Below are 22,223 nucleotides of genomic sequence, written 5' to 3' on the forward strand. Positions count from 1 at the left end.
AGTCCATTTGGCTAAATAAAAGATTTGATATTCTGGCTTCATTTCTTCTCTTTATTATGCTTCATACTGTACACCATGTGCAGTGTTATACAGTAACATATTCACAATAGGTATCTGTTAGTAAAGAAACATAAGTACATATTTAGAAATAGTCTAAAACCTAGAAAAAATACCCTAGTATGAGTACTGCTTGATTCCTTCTATATTATTGAAAAAGGAAGTGAAAAAATATATAAAATATTATAGGCTACTGGAAGAGCAAAAAGGATTTGAATGTCAGACCTCTGATACTTTAAGTTGTACATTTCTGTAAGAGGTTGTGTACTTGAAGTTAAAGGGATCCTTATATTATAACTCCAAAGCATAATAACAGCAGGTGTAGCAGTATTCCCAGTGGAGATCTATATTGAGCGGTTCTAATGAGCACCAATGGAACCGTAGCTAATGGTGTTGTGTCTGGTCTTGACGGCAAAAGTGGGAGAAGATTATCAACCCATGGGGCTTTATAGTGGTTGGACTGCCCTAAGCCCTCAGGGCAAAGACGCACTTGAGAGGTCACTGTATCAAAATGAAAAGATGTTGTGCTGCTCTCTCCTGCCTGAGGAAAAAAAAATGCACTTTTAGTAAATATCACTTCACTACGAATGTAACAACTAAAATATGTCATTTTATTATTCATGGTCTGTTTCATCTCTTTACAGTACTGTGATCTGCTTTATATCTGTCATTGTTCCCGTGAGTGATTTAGCACTGCGTTTATGTAATTTCATGTAATTATCAATAAGAGCAGCAAAGATTTGTGCAGTATACTTAACATGTATTCTGACACGGGTCTGTGGGAATAAATAGAACATGCTCTGCTTGCTGTTGATGATAATTTTACTCAATGGCCACTTTATTAAATACTCCTATCTAGTATTGAGTGGGGTCCACTTTGTATCCAGAATGGCCTGACTTTTTTGAGGCATAGAATTCAATAAGGTGGTGAAAACAATCATTAGGGCTTTTGTCCAAGAGTGACTTAGTAACCCTTACATATTTCCTGCTGTGTTATCACCTGAACATTCATACTGCAGTCCTCCCTTTCCAACTAATCCCAAAGTTGTCACTTTGTTGGAATGAATTCTAGAGACTGTGTCAGACATTGGATTAAAGTTATAGTTGTACATGTGGAAACAGCTTCAGACATGCTCTGCTTGTGACGTAGCACATTATCCCGCAGGAAGCAGTGACAAAAAAAAGAGTCAACTATGGCTCTAGTGGGATGCACAGGTTTAATAATAATATGTAAGTACATTGTAACATTCATGTGTAAGTAGTTTGGTATTAACATGGCTAATTTAAGAAAAGAAAACATTCCTCAGTCAGTCACACTACCAATAAAAGCCTGTTCTTTTGACAAAAGACAGGATAAATACATGAATATATATTGCTTATGTCAAATTCTGACCCTAAAATCTGAATGTCACAGCTGAAATTTGAGATTTTTCAGACCGTTATATTTATCCAATCTTCAATTGTCCAGTTTTGGTAATCACATCCCCAGGATAGCCTCATCTTCCTTTTCTACTGATGTAGCTCATCTACTATAACTTCTAAACTCCCTATGTCTTTTTATTCCCTTTTCCCATGCTACCTCACTCCCAACTGAGAGTGTGGTACAACTCACAACATGACTCCAAGCTTAAAGCATCACTAGCAGAGAAAAGCTTTTAAACCTAATCATAAACCCAATCCTGGGTTTCCTTCCATGGTGATCCCCTGAATCATTTTCAGCATCAGGTTGTCAAATACGGAAACCATACCCCTCTCGTGGTCACACTTATCCATGCATTCATGAAGTAAATAAAAAGAAATTAAAGATCCAGCACACTTGGAAGCTCCAATGAGCATAATGATCCTAATGTCTCATTCCCCAGATTGTAACTGCTTCCAGAGCAGATTTTAAATAAATATCTCAAGCTACCACATGTCTGTTTCCACATATCCACACAAGCACATGGAAGGAGCACTCTAGTTACCTGTATTGGTTCGCCTTTACAAAAATGCACGTAGTTGGTCCTGTTTCTTCTTTTCCACTCCCACAATCACTTGCCATTGTGGCAGCTTGTTACTAGTCATAAGTTATCCCTGACACCTTGAGGTGACAGCCAACATTTCCAAATGTTATCAATTAAACTACAGTAGCTTTTGCACAGCTTAATGTCCTGGGTTTGTAGTATTTACCTCTGCTGCCTCATAGCTTCTGAGTTCCATGTTCAAGCCAAAACCAAGTTTGCATATTCTGCAAGTTTTCACCGAGTTTCCTTCCATATTCAAAGAATATGCTTAAGGTGACTGGTGGTTCTAAATTAGCCAGTTAAGAATGAGTGTAGGTGTGGGTGAAAATGTACAGTACCTTGTCCGTGGCCTGGTGTGCCATACTGGGATAGGTCTTTATTGGAAACAATACTTTTGGGATAGGCTCCAGTTTTCTATGGCCTGAAAATGAATAAATTAAACTTCATAGACCCTAACTAACAATTTTTATTAGTTGATTCTATGATGTCTTGGATATATATTAGCAGCACGCACTTTACAGTCCCTGCTTACAGCATCCCAAGTCATTTTTTGCTCCATTGTGATTTAAGGATTATTTTTTTCATTGATATTTTTTAATTTTTCCTGGAGTAATTCAGGCACGTCCTGAAAGTTCCCCAGAAGTGATATGTAGATGTACAAGTGAAAAGACTTGAACACACTAAACAAATTCCAAATACACGTGGAATCCCGTTATAACAAAACTCATGGGACCATAAAAATACTTTGTTATAATGGAAATTTCGCTATAACAAATGTGGGGAAATATGTATAGTATTGTGACTGGGGCTGCCGGGGATTCACCATGTTTAATGGCAGCAGCGCAAGGACAGCTCCATAGCTGGTCCTGCTACATCTGGCAAACATTAAACCAAGGGCAAAGTAATTGGTTGCACTCTGTAGGATCAGGGTTACCATGCACCATGCTTGTCTCACAATGTTTAACATTTAACACCGGGTTTTGATCTGCTCTCCCTCACACTTGCCTAATCTGTCTTCTCCAAACCATGCCTGCTACAACAGTGATTCTGAGCCACTGGTGTTCTTCTAATCTGAAGATGGGAGCTAAAGCAGGATAATCGCCCATGCTGTGGCTCCTAAACAGCTCTTCTTCCGAATGAAGTCTCGATACTGAACCTGCCTTCTCTATACAGCAGTAAAGTACCTGTGTTTTCCTTGAAAACCTGGACTCATCTTCCTGTCTCTCATGCAACTCTATGACATAAACTTGACAATACATGTATAAAGAAACAGCGCTTAAAATAATTTATTTGAAAGTGAGACATTAGATGTAACTTTTTTTTTCCAGAAATACAGGAATGAAAATACAGAAAGAAAACGAGATGTTAGATGTAACTTTTTGTTTCATAGAAATACAGGTATGAAAACAAGATGCTAGACTTTTTTTAATAGAAATATAGGTACGAACACAGAGTGAAAACAAGACATTAGATGTAATTTTTAAAAATAGAAATACAGGATGAAAATGAGACATTAAATGTAATTTTTTAAATAGAAATACAGGTATGAATACAGAATGAAAACAAGATGTTAAATGAAGATGAAGACGTGATTCAGCATAAACTAATGCCATTTCTCACTTTTTTTTTTGTTCATCTCAAAGAAAACTTTGAGAAGTGCTATCGGACTCGAACAGTACGGTATCCGTACATTACACAGAGGCTTGGTGGAGCACTGACTCCGAATTTGGCTATGTGTATGCTATCTGAGACTGCCTGAGACCAGAAATTTTGCAACAGACTGTCTCTCTCTCTCTCTCAGACAGCCTGTTGTGGGTTCATGAGACTTGGCGTGGAAAGTATAGGAGTGGCATTAAGTATTTTTTTGCATTGCATTATCATCTTTGGTGGCCATTTTTGGTCAAAAAAAGTTTGTTATACTGAGATTTACATTTCATTAAAATGAGATTTGTTTAATATGATGTTCTATGAATGTTTGTCTGGGTCAACAAAAAGTACATTTTCGTTATTCTGAAAATTTCGTTACTACGGTATTCACTATAATGGGATTTAAACTTATACATTTTCAAGCCAATATATATTTTTAGAAACACAACAGAGTCCAGCACAGCAACATCAGTTGTTATCTGTATAAAGAATATTCCAGATTAAATCATTTTGTGTAATGCAAACAAGTATTCCATGTTTACCAAACAAATTCAGCCATTCCTATATTATTAATTAACTACTTTTCCAAGTGATTTCTGAACTAAACTCTTTGGAAAACACAATGAACCACTTTTGCACATTAAAAACAAGAACAAATAGCCACACTAATAAGCCTCTGTTGAAGTGTTCTTACTTTGTATTTTAACTTCGAAAATTTCTTTTTCTTACAAGCAATTTATTTCCCCAATTTCATTAATTTTATCGTTTGAAGTTTTCACAAGCAGGGGTTTAAGTGTATGCCCACTCATCTCTTGTTAGTAAGTCTAAATGTCAACCAAGAAGAAAATACACTATGATGTTGTTTCACAGTTTCTGGACTGTTTATTCTGATTTACTCAGAGCAATCTAAGCTTCTTCTACCAGATACTGTATAACTTCTCTTCTTTGATGTTCGTATGAAGACCTCTGTTCAGTGATGCTGACAAAAAAGTCTAACTGAGGCAGCTGCTATTGGAATATCTGTTTGAAATACAAATATGCAACATCACTTAATTTTCTAATCAGAGGCATGGTTCTGGTATTTTAAATTATTCATTTAACTTGCATGCTAATTCCATGGAAAATATCATTATTTAATTGCAAAAGAAACAATGAGATTTGAGCATTGGCTCTAACAACTTACAGTGCTTCTTAACAAAAAGATATAGTTAACAGTCTTTATGTCATTCAAAGATTCCCCCTGTTTTGTAAACAAAGCTGCTTACATTTACATCAACTTAACTACAGTAAGTTCAGTGCTGCATCAAATTGTCTTCTTTTATGGCCGAATACAACAAGATTTGTCGAAATAGCTAATATACTGTATAGGTTTATTTTTTCACATAAATGTAATTAAAAATCAGAAAAATTTTCCAGTTATTTTATACTAATAAGTAATTTTACTATTCATAATAACATATTTATATGTAATTTTATAGTTTAAATCTGATCTAGGGGCGGCACGGTGGCGCAGTGGTAGCGCTGCTGCCTCGCAGTTAGGAGACCCGGGTTCGCTTCCCGGGTCCTCCCTGCATGGAGTTTGCATGTTCTCCCCGTGTCTGCGTTGGTTTCCTCCCACAGTCCAAAGACATGCAGGTTAGGTGGATTGGCGATTCTAAATTGGCCCTAGTGTGTGCTTGGTGTTTGTGTGTTCTGCGGTGGGTTGGCACCCTGCCCAGGATTGTTTCCTGCCTTTTGCCCTGTGTTGGCTGGGATTGGCTCCAGCAGACCCCCGTGACCCTGTGTTCGGATTCAGCGGGTTAGAAAATGGATGGATGAAATCTGATCTATTGTGCTGTTTGTTTTCTCTGTGACTTTTTTTTGTGCTCAAAATTTTATTAAAAACAGACAAATTGACAGGATATGAACAGAAGCAAACATAATACATAAGAACAGAATCCTATCCACCACCCTCACCCACCCAGTCTGAGCCAAGAGGTAATATAAAAATATATTTTAGGAGAATCCAGTTGACTACACAAAAAACAAACAAACAAAAAAACAAAACAAAAAAAAAAAACAACTAAAAAATACAAAGTCTGGGTGTTTCAAACCTGGATTTAAACAATTGAGTAGCAGCATATCAAGATTTGATTACATTACTGGAAGCTGGAAGCACCATTAATCCACGCTGCAGACAGCTCTAAATGAATTAAGTTATAGAAAGATGCCTGCCAGTTGTCAACAGTAACACAATACATTTCTTTTGCTTCACAAACATTTTGTGATTTTTTTTCCTGCCTAAGTTCAATTGTATTCTTTTCCATTGCTATGGCTGTTGCAGGTCAAATAACCTGGGATCACACAGAAGTACTTTATCTGTCCCAATATGGAAATTTTCCTTTTCACGGAAGGTAAGTTTTTAAATAAATTAACACCACAATTACTAAAAAGAAAGAAAACTTCTGATTTGGATAAAGATAAAAAGAGCAGTCACAGTAAGGCATTATAAAAAGTGTACATATGAAGAAGCCAAAGTAGTATCTCTTGACACACTTCTATTGAATAATTTGTTGATAACAGTGTAATGCAGCAGATGTGTAACATTGTCTGTAGTAGTCCTAACTTTTGTTTTATAAAAGGATAAGGCAGCAGACATAAAAGAGTTTGGGGATGGCACCCCGCATACTTGAAAAAACAGCAAGCAAAAAAAAAAAACATCTTTACAGACAGGAGTCCAAAACAGAACTGAACTGACATAGTGACTCTGGTCTATAAATATGGCAGAAGCAGAAAGAGGCGGGAATCAGGTTGCTGGAAGTGATGTCATCAGTAAGTGGGCTGGAAGTGACATCCTTGAGAGGCACAGTCTTTAGCTGATCTGCAAAGGGACAAAAGGAGAAAGTATCAAATGGCAGTGACAACCCCTGCTCAAACTGAGAAACAACACTATTTGAGCCCATAAACTGTCTCCCATGCACAACTGTTCGACAGTTTTTTATTTTCTCTCTTTAGTTGCTACCTCCAGCAGGTTAAGAGTGCTTAGCTGAGATAGCCTTCTTAAATAGCTTGTTGATTCGGTGAGCCCAGGACACTACAGCATTAAAAATTGTACAGGCCATCAGAGTTTTAAAACATGTAAAGGATGTCACTACCAACACTGAAGGAATGGAGACTCCTAAGAAAAAGAGCATGTTCTGCACTTTCTGATTTAGTTCCTCTGTGTTATGAGACAAGACCAGCCTATCATTGATGTGGACCCCAAGTATCTGTGGCAGTGCACATCCACATCCACTCTCCAACCGTAAAGGCTGTTTGGTGCAGTGAAAGTCAGTAAGCTGTTCCTTAGTTTTGAGATGTTAAGTGGCAAACCAAGAATCATAGTCCTCTTTCTGATTTCTATACTATACCTCATCACCTTTATCAATACACCCCTTTAATCCAGAAACATTTGAGAATTTCTGCAAATGACATAACCTAGTATTGTATTTATAGTCTGAGGTGTACAGGTTGAAGAGAAAAGGAGACAGGAGTATTCTGTCTAGTACTCTGGTGTTGCTCACATCCACATCAAGACACGGTACTTTCGACTAACAAATTACGGTGTACGCCATATGTAGTCCATTATCCATGACATCATAGGCTCATTCACCTACATATATGTGTGTTTACCCCTTAACTGGCTAGATGGCATTGAAGAAACTGGAGAAATAAAAAAGCGTCTTCCTCACAGTGCTGCCTGCTCTGTCCATATGGGAATTAGAATTATGGAGCAGATACTGTAGATAAATTGATCTTCCACTCCAATCTTTGTCTGATAGGCAAACTGCAGTGGGTCCAAGTGGTCTTTCACAAGAAAACTCATATAGTCCAGGATCAGTCTCTGAAAGGTCTTTATGATGTGGGATGTCAGGGCCACTGGTTACTAATCATCAGGGGAAGAGGCATCTGCCCTTTTTCGAACTGAAAATATTTTAGGATGTTCTTGACAGCAGTGATACTTTCTGGAGCCAAATGATGTATTGCATCAACTTTTCCCATCAATAAAGGATGGTGGAACATCAGTGCTTCATTTGATATCTTCACTTTCTTGCTTTTTGAACTTCTTTGCTTTTGTTTTGTTTTGTTTTTAACGTAGGTTTTGGGCATTGATTTTTGGTTGTAGTTTCCCAACTTTTCCTTTTATGATATGCCTGTCTCAAACCATCAGACATTATACTCACAAGTCTTTATTGTGACTTTACCATTTCTGTTACACAATGAATGTTTTGGCAATCAGTACAAACTTACAACTCAGTCTTGGCTAAGTGTTTTTTATCCAAAGAAAAAGTATTTCAAGCAATGACAATGTCATAAAAGAATGTTTGCAAAGTAAAATACCTTAAACTGAACAATCTGTTTGGCACTTGTCAGTTAGATCACCAGTTCTCTATGTCCAGTTCTCTTGGCCCACTGTAGCTGCAGATTTTCCTCCCAACCCATTTCTTCTCTTAATTCGACTCATACCTCAGTTATGCAAGCAGTTATTTCCCAATTTCTATGTTTTTTACAACCATCTGGAAAGTCTAAAATGGTTATACTGTGTGTTTTACTAAATGATGCAGTAATTTACATTATATACTATATGTTAGATGGGTAAGAATTATTTATTTTATATTTAATTTTTTTTTAATGTTCTGGTTATTTAGACAATTATTGATTAATAATCACAGAAGTGGATAACACTGAAGTAGATGTCATTAATTGCCTGAAATCAGATACAATTAGTAAATCAAACTCCACAGAAAAAGTTAATTAAAAACAAAACAAAGTAAGAATTTAAAGATAGTGAAAAATACAAATATTTCTTAATTACATATAAATTCAAATCTGACATTATTGCATTTTTCTAAATGCCAAATAAAAGGAAAACAAAACTTAAACAATGAGATCAATTAAGCATAACAATGGTTGACTGGTTGTGAAACTGTTTGGAACAAAAACCTGCAGCCACACATTTGAGAACCGCTGAGTTAGATGGTGGTCTGATACTTTTAATTTAATTTTTATGTATTGGGGGTGTGGATGGTGGGTATGTGATTTATATGCCATGTGACCTGTGACATCATGTCACCATAATACACTTCTCAAAAAATTAAGAGAGCACTTATTATCACACATTGGATCTAGATGAACAAAATATTCAAGTGGAAAATCTTTACTTACTAATACTGTGTAATTCTTTGAATATAAAATGATGTAACAATGGTCAATGGAAATCAAAATCACCAACCCACTGTGTGCTGGATTCAACATCACACCAAAAATCAGAGTCAAAAACTGAAATCACAGGCTTGTCCAACTTATGTGAATTTCAGCACGGCAACTCATAATATGACTCAGTAGTGTGTATAGTCCCCACATGCCTCTATGCACTCCTGACAACATCTGGGCATGCTCCTGATGAGATGGTGGATAGTGCTCTGAGGAATTTCCCCCTGGACCTAGATTGTGGCATCAGTGAGCTCCTGAACAGTCTGAGCGGAAGAAGACAAATATAAAGGGCTGTTGGGGAAGTGTCAGAGTTGTGGATGGAGGGCCTGATGTGAGCCCAATGAAGTGTGCTGTAGAGATTTTGCAGGCCAGTCTCTATACAAGGCACTCAAGATCCTTGGGATTACAGGACTACACATCAGGAAGGCCATCAAGAACATCACAGAAACTGCGCAGAAGGCTTCGCAATGGCTTTGGATTAAGAGGAGTGATCCGTTTAACACACAGGCTACCTGGACATCCTGTAAGCTGGAGTTTGATCAGCTCTGGGTGGGTTGCCCAAGCAAGGGTGTATGATGTTTGAAACACCTGATGACCCCAAGTAACATCACCGATGATGTGTCTAGGCTGCACCAGAAGGTGTGTGGAAATATTGGCTCTACTTGGTGGCATTGGATGCACAGATACATATCGTCCCAGAAGTTCTCAATTTTATTCACATCTGGGGAATATGTGGGCCAGTCAATGGCATCAATGCCTTCGTCATCCAGGAACTGCCTACACACTCTGACCACATGAGATCGGGCATTGACCTGCACCAGGAGGAACCCAGGGCCCACTGCACCAGCGTAAGGTATGACAGTGGCTCTCAGGATTTCATGCCAGTTCCTAACAAAAGTCAGGGTACTGTTGCCTAGCACGTTGAGGTTTGTGCGATCCTCCAAGGATATGCCTTCCCAGACTATCACTGACCTACCGCCAAACCAGTCATACTGGACGTCTTCAGGCTCTTTCACACCTATCACGTGTTCATTGTGAACTTCCTTTGATCTCTAAAGAGAACCAGAGCTGCCAATTGTGTATTCTCTAGCAAATTCAAATTAAGCTGTAAGCACAGGCTCCACTAGAGGATGGCAAGCCCTCATGCCTCCCTCATGGTGTCTGTTTGACAGTTTGGTCTGAAACATGCACACCAGTAATCAGCTGGAAGTCATTTTGTAGGGATCTTACAGTGTTCCTCCTGGTCTTCCTCTCACAAAGGAGCAGAACTCTGGTGCTGGGTTGAGCAGTATATACAGTCATATGAAAAAGTTTGGGAACCCCTCTCAGCCTGCATAATAATTTACTCTACTTTCAACAAAAAAGATAACAGTGGTATGTCTTTCATTTCCTAGGAACACCTGAGTACTGGGGTGTTTTCTGAACAAAGATTTTTAGTGAAGCAGTATTTAGTTGTATGAAATTAAATCAAATATAAAAACTGGCTGTGCAAAAATTTGGGTACCCTTGTAATTTTGCTGATTTGAATGCATGTAACTGCTCAATACTGATTACTTGCAACACCAAATTGGTTGGATTAGCTTGTTAAGCCTTGAACTTCATAGACAGGTGTGTCCAATCATGAGAAAAGGTATTTAAGGTGCTCAATTGCAACTTGTGCTTCCCTTTGACTCTCATCTGAAGAGTGACAGCATGGGATCTTCAAAGCAACTCTCAAGATCTGAAAACAAAGATTGTTCAGTCTCATGGTTTAGGGGAAGGCTACAAAAAGCTATCTCAGAGGTTTAAACTGTCAGTTTCAACTGTAAGGAATGTAATCAGGAAATGGAAGGCCACAGGCACAGTTGCTGTTAAACCCAGGTCTGGCAGGCCAAGAAAAATACAGGAGCAACATATGTGCAGGATTGTGAGAATGGTTACAGATAACCCACAGATCACCTCCAAAGACCTGCAAGAACATCTTGCTGCAGATGGTGTATCTGCACATTGTTCTATAATTCAGCACAATTTGCACAAAGAACATCTGTATGGCAGGGTGATGAGAAAGAAGCCCTTTCTGCACTCACGTCACAAACAGAGTCACTTGTTGTATGCAAATGCTCATTTAGACAAACCAGATTCATTTTGGAACAAAGTGCTTTGGACTGATGAGACAAAAAGTGAGTTACTTGGTCATCACAAAAAGCTCTTTGCATGGCGGAAAAAGAACACTGCATTCCAAGAAAAACACCTGCTACCTACTGTCAAATTTGGTGGAGGTTCCATCATGCTGTGGGGCTGTGTGGCTAGTTCAGGGACTGGGGCCCTTGTTAAAGTCGAGGGTCAGATGAATTCAACCCAATATCAACACATTCTTCAGGATAATGTTCAAGCATCAGTCACAAAGTTGAAGTTACACAGGGGTTGGATATTCCAACAAGACAATGATCCAAAACACAGTTCGAAATCTACAAAGGCGTTCATGCAGAGGGAGAAGTACAATGTTCTGGAATGGCCGTCACAGTCCCTTGACTTTAATATCATCGAAAATCTATGGGATGATTTGAAGCAGGCTGTCCATGCTCAGCAGCCATCAAATTTAACTGACCTGGAGAGATTTTGTATGGAAGAATGGTCAAAAATACCTCCATCCAGAATTCAGACACTCACCAAAGGCTATAGGATGCATCTTGTTGTTGGGGTGCCCACATTTATGCACCTGCCTAATTTTGTTATGATGCATATTGCGTATTTTCTGTCAATCCAATAAACTTAATGCCACTGCTGAAATACTACTGTTTCCATAAGGCATGTCATATATTAAAGGGAAGTTGCTACTTTGAAAGCTCAGCCAATGATAAACAAAAATCCAAAGAATTAAGAGGGGTTCACAGACTTTTTCATATGACTGTAAAATATGACTGTACACAGTAGCATGTTGCCATACATAGCTGGATAACTATAATTCAGCTTTTTTATTTTTTATTATAGGATTCTGATTTGTTTTACCTATGTTTCTGCCATTTTGTATAATTTTTCATGGGTGCAACCATCATGTTTAACTTTGTTGTAGCAAAATTGCTGTTTACATGATGAGTGGCAGAGCCTTGTGACATCAGTCCCTGTCACAATAAAAGATGGCTGAGCGCAGCTCATAACATCCAAATTTTGGCACTTAATTTAAACAAAAGCACCTCATGAATCAAAATCCTCAGTTAGGGAAAAGCATCTTAGATATAGTTTGGATTTTTTTTGCTTTGTATTTTGCCACACAATTTGGTTTATTTTATCTCAGGTTGCAATCTTTGCACTATTTTTCAACAGTTGCTTGCTAAACCCTGTTAACACCTTTTTATTTTCTTGTTCCTTTAATTTATTCTCAATATTATTTATCTGATGAAAGGATAGCTTCTTTTAGATCTTTTCTACACCATCACAGCCTACCTCATTGTTTTTTGGTCCTGCTGCGTACCTTGGATGATATTATGTTTCAACTGTACACATTTACAGTTACTATCAAATCTATATAATTTAGGAATGTTCATTTTATTTTCTTGAAATCATTTTTATTTGGTCAGTGTTAGTGGATTTCATATACCTTTGTATGTTCTATTTTCTGTTGTCTTATTTGAGCTTTGACACCATGCTGAGAGGTGCATTATTGCCAGTCCTCTCGACAACACTTATTGAGCATTCTTTCTGAGACCCTGGGAGGTACCTAGCAGCACAGAGAAAGACTTATGACTAGCCATTTGGGTGAAAGTCAGTAGCCTTTAATGACTCAAATGTCTACAATGAATTATATCCTGGCACTGTCTGGACTGCTTCATCTACTTGAGCTGCTGCCAAACCTGCCTTTCATTGAAAATTTCCTATTCAATCTGTTGTGAAGTACTCTATAAAAATAGACATAAAACATTTTTTTCTTCAGTGCAGTGTAATATTGGGAAAAAAATGAAAGTCATACATTGTTTTTTCGATATAAACTATAGGTTTATACTCTTATAAGAATATTGTTGTAACATATTTTTAAAAATGAAAATATTGTGCAACTGTAATATTCTCAACCTCACCTAATTCAGTTTAGGGTCATGAGGGGCTTGAGCCTTTTACAGCAGTAGTGGGCAAAAGGATGGAATGCATTTCAGGGCCCATTCATGCACATTTCAATCTCCAATACACCTAAAGTAGATGTCAGAGGAGTGTGCAGAGGAAAACCTAAGCAAGGGGAGAACATACAGACCCCACACAGAGTGTGGATTTCATGTAGTACAAGTAACTCTTACATAAGCCTGGAGTCCAGTATACGTTTACAAATATTCATCTGTTTTCTGAATCTGCTTATACAATTCAGTGTTACACATTTTGTTAGCCTATCCTGACAATCCTGGGCACAAGGCAGGAACCAAACCATCACAGGACTCACCAAAATGTCAAGCACACTAATACTGCGGTAACCTGCAGATTTTAGGAACATGTTAGGAAAGTGAAATACCTTGCCGGAACAGAAAAATTACAGTGCATTTATGCTATATAGTAATTAGAAAAATGTTCTTACTGTATCTTCAAAAATCATATATATTTGGGGCACAGGGCAATAATAGTTCAATATTATAGTAACTAATAATACATTTTCAATCCTAAAATATTTAATTATGACTGACTCCAATATTTGGTTGAGTTTTGAGTTAAAGCCTTTAAAATGCAACAGAGTACTGTGACGGATGGCCGGGGCCCATGCCTGGCCAGGACGCTCCTTCACCACATCTGCCAGGGGGACAAGGGTGGGAAGCCTAGTATCTCCCCCTGGACGCTAGATGGCAGCCTCCCTGGGTTGCAGCGGTGCCTCGGACTCCCCTAGGGCTTCATAGGGGTTGGAGTTCTGTGTAGCTCTGTGGGGTTCTGCAGGCACCGCCAGGGGGTGCTGCAGCAGGAGGTGCTGGTCCCTTTTGGGCATTGGTTTCACCTTACCCGGAAGTGCAGGCGGATGGCGCCAGTCAAGTACCTGGAGCACTTCCAGGTACCCAATAAAAGGGAGCCAGCGACCACCACTCAGCGGCTAGAGTCTGGTGGAAGGAGGACAAAGCTGTAGAGGAGTGGTGGTGGTGGAAGAAGAGAGTGTTTTGTGGTGTAGTTTCAGTGCTTGGGACGTGTTGTGGCTGGAGGGATTACGGGGAAGACGTGCCCTCCAGCTGAAGAAAAATAAAAGTCTTTTTATTTTATACGGACCTCCCGTGTCAAGTCTTTGCCGGGTCGGGTGCAATATAGCACATTTCTTACAGTACCAACACCTATTCTTCGTATATCAGTATTATATACAGTAGGTGCTACACTCCCCATGTGTTTGCAGATGCCTCATGATGTGCATTTTCAATTCTGGAAAACTTTATGCAACATATGGAGTTTAAAGAGTACTATTTGAACTGGAGGTATGTAGTTAGTCCCATGAGACTGCAGATTTTAATATACTGTAGAATAAAATACTCCAAAAGTGCTCAAAACACGTGTACATTGTTATCAAGATGGTTAAAACGTCAGCAGACACTGAATTTGAACAACACAAACATTCAGTAACCATATTAAGAAAAAAAAAGGAGTTTGCAGGTAGCTTGCTCTGTGAGTAAACTTCAATAAACTCTTTTTAAAATTTCTCCACTTTATTTTATTAATGGCATGGTGAGCTCATGGAAGCTCAGTTACACGTTGTGAAAAGGAACAGACTCGACACACGTAAAAAGATTTGGGGCAGCCACCCATGTAATATTCCTGGCTGCAAATGTTTTTTTCAAACAGTACAGAGCTGCTGACACTACTGAGTCCAAGACAGGACTGACGAGGGTTGGAAAAGATGGCGGCTTTAAGGGATCAGACCGAAAGTGATGTAGGGGAACTGGAAGTGATATCCTTCTGACATCAGCCTGTGCGCCGGAAGTGATGTTCTTCTGGGCGCTGGAACCGGAAGTTACCTTCTTCTGGGTGCCAGAATCGGCATCGTCATCACTGACTCAGATAGGTTTTCCCGCGGCTGGCCTGTAGAGATATTAGGAGAAGGTTTAGTGCACCCCGCCACCCCCTGGCCTGGCGTGGAATTACCTTTACTTGGTTCACACAAAGTCCCCCTACTTGCACATGTGTGACAACGTCAATATGCCACTCTTAACATTTTGATTTGCATATACTAACTATTTGACTAAATATTGCCTAATTTGAAGTAGCATCAGAAATGGAGCTCATTCATTTAAAATAACCATTGCTTTCTGTGTTTCCTGCATTAATGCTCCGCAAATTTAGTTCTATCATTCTCCATTCTTGCTATTTATTTTCCATGGTCCTTATAATGCCAGTCCATCATGCATTTTTGTCTCTTATACCTTAGGTTTAATTTCCTTCTGTTCAGAATTTTGGAGTTTTAATCATATCACCTTTTTAACTGTGTAAATGTTTAATGATGCCAAATGAAATGAAGATTGATTTATTAAAATGCTATACAGTATATACACAAAAAGACAAGTACATCTGTACAATTAAAGAAAGCCATAGTAATACATTTAAAAAGCACAAACTAAAATCATGCATGCAGTAGTAGCATTTAGTCCAAGTAACTAAGCTGGCATGAAAAATAGGCAAATGACAAAGTGCTCCCCAGGGCATTTTGTTCTGATTTCTCAAGCTGCTCCTCTTATAAAGTGGATCCAATACAACAATCTGTCTATTAACCAATGCACAGAAGTTCTCCGGAAAATCTTTCTCACTGTAGTCCCAGCTTCTTAGAGGCAATTCATTCTCATGCCAATCAACCATTTACCTTTCCTTTGTCCTTTAAGAAATCCGGCTCTGGGAACAGCATGCTAGTCAGGTGAGTCTAGCTACAGAAGGTTTGATTCTTATTCACTGTACTTGAGCCTTTAGTCGGAGCCCATTGCATTTGGTGAATTTCTCTTCCCATCATTCATGTATGTATTTGTTCTCTACTGGAACTTGTCACCAGGACAATTGAACAGAATGTTAGCTGAAATTGAAAAGTGCCCCCATAGGACAAGGATATCCACTTGGGTGCATACTATAAGAAAAAAATACTAAATTTTATTGCATTTTTTTTTGCTGAATACAAATAATGCCTCTTCATGGTTTCTTCTTGCACATTTAGTGAACCTGCATAATGTATTTAGCTCGCAATCACTAGGGAATAAGAGGGAGAGATAATAATTTTATTGTGCTTGAAATAAAATTCATGGTTAGGGTTGACTCCTCACAAAACAGGAAAACATGTGATTCCACTACATACAGAAAATCTCAAAAGAATGAGAAGAGAACTCCCAACTAAAATGAACAATGATAGAAAACAGAAATGAGACTTTACCCTTAAAAAGTAGATAGATAGATAGATAGATAGATAGATAGATAGATAGATAGATAGATAGATAGATAGATAGATACTTTATTAATCCCAAGGGGAAATTCACATACTGCTGCAGCAGCATACTGATACAAAAAACAATATTAAATTAAAGAGTAATAAAAATGCAGGTAAAAACAGACAATAACTTTATATAATGTTAACGTTTACCCCCCCGGGTGGAATTGAAGAGTCGCATAGATTGGGGGAGAAACGATCTCCTCAGTCTGTCAGTGGAGCAGGAAAGTGACAGCAGTCTGTCGCTGAAGCTGCTCCTCTGTCTGGAGATGATACTGTTTAGTGGATGCAGTGGATTCTCCATAATTGACAGGAGCCTGCTGAGCGGCCGTCGCTCTGCCATGAATGTCAAACTGTCCAGCTCCATGCTTACAATAGAGCCTGCCTTCCTCACCAGTTTGTCCAGGCGTGAGGCGTCCTTCTTCTTAATGCTGCCTCCCCAGCACACCACCACGTAGAAGAGGGCACTCGCCACGACCATCTGATAGAACATCTGCAGCATCTTATTGCAGATGTTGAAGGATGCCAGTCTTCTAAGGAAGTATAACCGGCTTTGTCCTCTCTTCCACAGAGAATCAATATTGGCAGTCCAGTCTAATTAATTACCTGGCAGGGGAGATACCATGATCACTAAGGTGGTTCTCCCAGGGCGAGGCTCATCCATTGCACTCCAAGTGTGCTGACCCCTGCGATTTCCCCAAATGCGGGAAACTCGACTGCATAATTTAGTAAATTTAAGTAAAGTCTTGTATTAATATGATGATTACTGGAATGACTTGATCAGAGAATTCAAACAAACAAAAAAATGTGTTGGGAGTCCTCCAATAAAAAACACAACAATGTAGAGACATGATGGCTTACAGCAGAATTGTCAGATTCATGTAGTTCATTTTGCAAAGAAAAATGTGTTTGCCTAAGTGTCAGTTTTGAATAAGCAAGAATGGATTCCAAGCTTAATTCTTTTTACTTCAGGACATTTGTTGTAAGTGGACATCTACCTCAAATCATTGACACACTCTCAGTCAAACCAAAAAGCAGACTTCTCAATAATCACTTTAATTCAAGTTTGACCAATCAAAACATCATCACACTCATTCTTCCCATGCACCCTTAAACTCATGGCTTCAAACATCAGTTTAATCTTTTTTTTCTCACATCCACCTATTATTTTTTTTGATGCGCATATGCAAGTACACATGACAATAATGATCCTGTAAAGAAACGTCTTCCTGCACCCAATCTATGTAATGTTCTTACCCATGGTTTACAACACTCATAAGGTCCACTATTAACAGCTTTCTTTTGCAACAGAAACTGCATACAAAAATACACTTTGTGGCCAATTTATTAGATTTTCCTTGAAGCATTAATTAAGGATTCTGGTCAATGACTTGACAGTATCAGAGAGTTGTTGCAGACATTTTGGGCACATTCATGTTATAAACCTCTCATTCCATTTCTAGATTAAACGTGGTTTGTAAATGTGGCACATTACACTACTGGATATATTCATTTGAAAAGAAGAGGATGTGATCATATATTCATAATGCTTGAATATTCTGTAACATGTGAATGATGCTTTACACTATTACACTGGTAGTACCACCAACACCTTTACTGTTAACACAAAGCAGGATGGACCCATAGATTCATGCCATTTATGCCACATATTGAACATAAAATCTGCATGTCACAGCAGAAATTGAGATTTGTCAAGTCAGCTGGCATTTGTTTCAATTTTCAGTTGTTCGATTTTGGTGCCCAGAATACTTTTATTTTCCTGTTCTTAGCTAACAGCCATTGAACCCAGTATAGTTCTCTGCTGTTGTAGGCCATTCACTTCAAAGCTGGATATGTTGTGTGTTCAAAGAAAAATGTGGCATTCCACTGTTTTAAAGAGCTGTTGTTAGAATGTTTGCAGCTTTCTGTTAGCCTGAATGAGACTGGCTATTCATTTCTGGAACCACCACACCTAGCACCAGGAAACCTTTACCATTATTTTATCAGACAACAACAACAACATTTATTTATATAGCACATTTTCATACAAAAAAGTAGCTCAAAGTGCTTTACATAATGAAGCAAAATAAGAAATTAAAATAAGACAACATTAGTTAACATAGAAAAAGAGTAAGGTCCGATGGCCAGGGGGGACAGAAAAAACAAAAAAAAACTCCAGACGGCTGGAGAAAAAAATAAAATCTGTAGGCCACGAGACCGCCCAGTCCCCTCTGGGCATTCTACCTAGCATAAATGATCAGTCCTCTTTGTAGTTAGGGTTCTCACGGAAGGACTTGATGATGATGGTCATGCAGACTTCTGGCTTTTAATCCATCACTGTTGGAACATCACGGTGCTTTGCGTAGATGGTGGTGGCTTCCACCAAAAGGACACCGGAAAAGGAAACAGAAGAGAGAGTAGGGGTTAGTACAGAATTTAGAGCCACCATGAATAGTTATTATAATGAATTGGATATACATAGTATCAGGATTAAATTACAGTGAAGTTATGAGAAGGCCATGTTAAAATAACGTGTTTTCAGCAGTTTTTTAAAGTGCTCCACTGTATTAGCCTGGTGAATTCCTATTAGCAGGCTATTCCAGATTTTAGGTGCATAACAGCAGAAGGCCGCCTCGCCACTTCTTTTAAGTTTTGTTCTTGGAATTCTAAGGAGACACTCATTTGAGGATCTGAGGTTACGATTTGGAATATAAGATCTCAGACATTCCGATATATAAGATGGGGCGAGATTATTTAAGGCTTTATAAACCATAAGCAGAATTTTAAAGTCAATCCTGAATGACACAGGTAACCAGTGTAGTGACATCAAAACTGGAGAAATGTGCTCGGATTTTCTTTTCCTGGTTAGGATTCTAGCAGCTGCATTCTGCACTAGTTGCAAACGATTTATGTCACTTTTGGGTATTCCTGAGAGGATTGCGTTACAGTAATCTAGTTGACTGAAAACAAACGCGTGAACTAGTTTCTCAGCATCTTTCAATGATATAAGAGGTCTAACTTTTGCTATGTTTCTTAAGTGAAAAAATGCTGTCCTAGTGATCTGATTAATAGGCGATTTAAAATTCAGATTACAGTCAACAGTTACCCCTAAGCTTTTTACCTCCGTCTTGACTTTTAATCGTAATGTATCCAGTTTATTTCTAATAGCCTCATTGTATCCATTATTGCCAATCACTAAGATTTCAGTTTTTTCTTTATTTAGCTTGAGAAAGTTACTATTCATCCATTCTGAAATGCAAGTCAGACATTGTGTTAGTGAATCAAGAGAATCGGGGTCATCAGGTGCTATTGATAAATACAGCTGTGTGTCATCAGCATAGCTGTGGTAGCTCACGTTGTGCCCTGAGATAATCTGACCTAACGGAAGCATGTAGATTGAGAAGAGCAGCGGACCCAGGGTAGAGCCTTGTGGAACACCATATAGGATATCATGTGTCTTTGAGTTGTAATTACCACAACTAACAAAGAATTTTCTCCCTGCCAGGTAGGATTCAAACCAATTTAAGACACTGCCAGAGAGGCCCACCCATTGACTAAGGCGATTTCTAAGAATGTTATGATCAGTGGTGTCAAATGCGGCATTCAGATCTAAGAGGATGAGAACAGATAGATGGCCTCTGTCTGCATTTACCCGCAAGTCATTTACTACTTTAACGAGTGCAGTTTCTGTGCTGTGATTTGTTCTAAAACCTGACTGAAATTTATCAAGAATAGCATGTTTATTGAAGTGGTCATTTAACTGCATAATGACTGCCTTCTCTAGAATTTTACTTAAGAAAGGCAGGTTAGAGATGGGTCTAAAATTTTCAAGATCAGAGGGGTCAAGATTATTTTTCTTAAGTAGTGGTTTAACTACAGCAGTCTTAAGACAGTCTGGGAAGACCCCCGTATCTAATGATCAAGAATATTATCAATTAGCACGTCCGATACTTCTTTGAAAAAATTTGTTGGTATTGGGTCAAGGATGCAGGTGGAGGGTTTCAGTTGAGAAATTTTTTTTATGTAAATCAGGTAAATCTATCCTAGTGAAAGAGTTTAATTTGTTTATAACGGAATACTGGGGTTTAGGAGGATCCTTAGTGTTGGGGAGATATACTATGTTATTTCTAATATCATTAATTTTTTGATTGAAAAATACAGCAATAGCTTCACAGGTATTACTGGAAGTACTTAGGAGGCATTCCTTTGAGTTACCTGGGTTTAACAGACGATCAATCGTCAAGAATAAGACTCCGGGATTACTAGCATTGTTATTTATAATCTTAGAGAAATAGCAGCGCCTCTCAAGACGGACTGTGTTATTGTATTCTGTTATTTTAACTTTTAATATTTCATAGTGGATAGTTAGTTTAGTCTTCCTCCATTTACGCTCAGATCTACGGCATGTTCTCTTTAAATCAGACACTCTTTGGGTCTTCCATGGTATAACAATGCTAGAAGATTTTTTAACTGTCTTTACAGGTGCAACTATGTCAACAGCAGCTCTCACTTTAGTATTAAATCTTTCCATCTTATTTTTTACATTATCCTCGCTATTATAGTTGGCACTATAAACGGACTGATTGCTTAGAATGTTTGTAAGTTTTAAAGCAGCTGATGAGTCAGAGAAGCGTTTTTTAACAATATGCTTCTCATGAGTGTTTTCTATCATTATTTCTATATTAAATAGTAGAAGAAAATGGTCTGATAAACCAATATCAATGACCTGCTTTATATCAACTTTTAGTCCTTTAGTAATTACTAAGTCTAACGTATGACCTGCTTTATGTGTAGGCTGATTAACGAGCTGTCTCAAATCAAAAGAGTCCAGGAGGTTCATAAATTCTTTTACTTTTTGGTCACACTGATTATCTATATGAAAATTAAAGTCGCCAACTATTAAGAATGTGTCATAGTTCGTAATTAAGATTGACATTAAGTCAAAGAATTCCTCAAAGAAAGACGCGTTGAATTTAGGAGGTCTGTACACGGATAATACTAGAACGTGAGAATCTCCATGAATAACAAAGGTGAGATACTCAAAGGACTTGAATTTACCAAAACTGACATCTTTACATTTTAACCGGCTTGAGTAAATGTTTGCTAGGCCACCGCCTCTCTTTCCTTGTCGATCCGCACGAGTAAAATTGTAATCCGGAGGCGCAGATTCGATTAAAACAGCCGTGCCATCTGAGCTAAGCCACGTTTTACTTAGTGCAATAAAATCAACTTTTCTATCACTAATAAGATCGTTGATAAAAAACGTTGTTAGTTAAAACTCTAACATTTAATAGTGCCATATTTAATGTTTCGGAGGGGCAGAGATGAATACTATGTGCGTTATTGATATTTGGCACAGGAAGTTATTTTTATTAGCGCCGCTCTGTGTGTATTTTTTGTTTAATCTATAGTCCGTTTTTATAGTTTTAATACATTGTTCATCTAAAGTAATAATTTTAATTAAATTATTGGTGTTTATGCCGTATTGCCTAGATTTTCTACGTGCATTGAGATTGGTTATTAGAGTATTAATGTTGTGCACTTTTACGGGAGATTTTATTAAACAATTATCATGTCCTAGCACAGCAATAGCATTTCAGAAGGGGTTAAGAGTAGAGATAGATAGTCAAGATAAACAAATTACCTTAGATATGTTTTCGGAGAGGACCTGGGCACCGAAGCTGTTCGGATGCAGGCCATCTCTCTTGAAGAAACGCGGCCTTTCCTAAAAGAGGTCCCAGTTGTTGATGAATCCAATGTCTTGATTCTTGCAGAAGCCCTGCAGCCAGTTGTTTAATCCTAGCAGGCGACTGTAGTACTCGTTTGATCGTCTGACGAGAGGTAGTGGACTCGAAATGAAGATCTTTGCTGATGGGGTCCTCTCCTTCGTG

The 22,223-nt window shown here is 38.3% G+C and overlaps 1 non-coding gene across 1 annotated transcript; it reads left to right on the top strand.

Moving 5' to 3' along the window:
- The first annotated feature begins 16,930 nt into the window (after positions 1-16,930).
- On the top strand, positions 16,931-17,088 carry LOC114647439 (U1 spliceosomal RNA). Its single transcript, XR_003715506.2, has one exon. It is a non-coding gene; the product is annotated as a U1 spliceosomal RNA (small nuclear RNA).
- The last annotated feature ends 5,135 nt before the right edge of the window (positions 17,089-22,223 follow it).

Source organism: Erpetoichthys calabaricus, chromosome 2, assembly GCF_900747795.2.
Source record: "Erpetoichthys calabaricus chromosome 2, fErpCal1.3, whole genome shotgun sequence".
NCBI classification, from domain to species: Eukaryota; Metazoa; Chordata; class Cladistia; order Polypteriformes; family Polypteridae; genus Erpetoichthys; species Erpetoichthys calabaricus.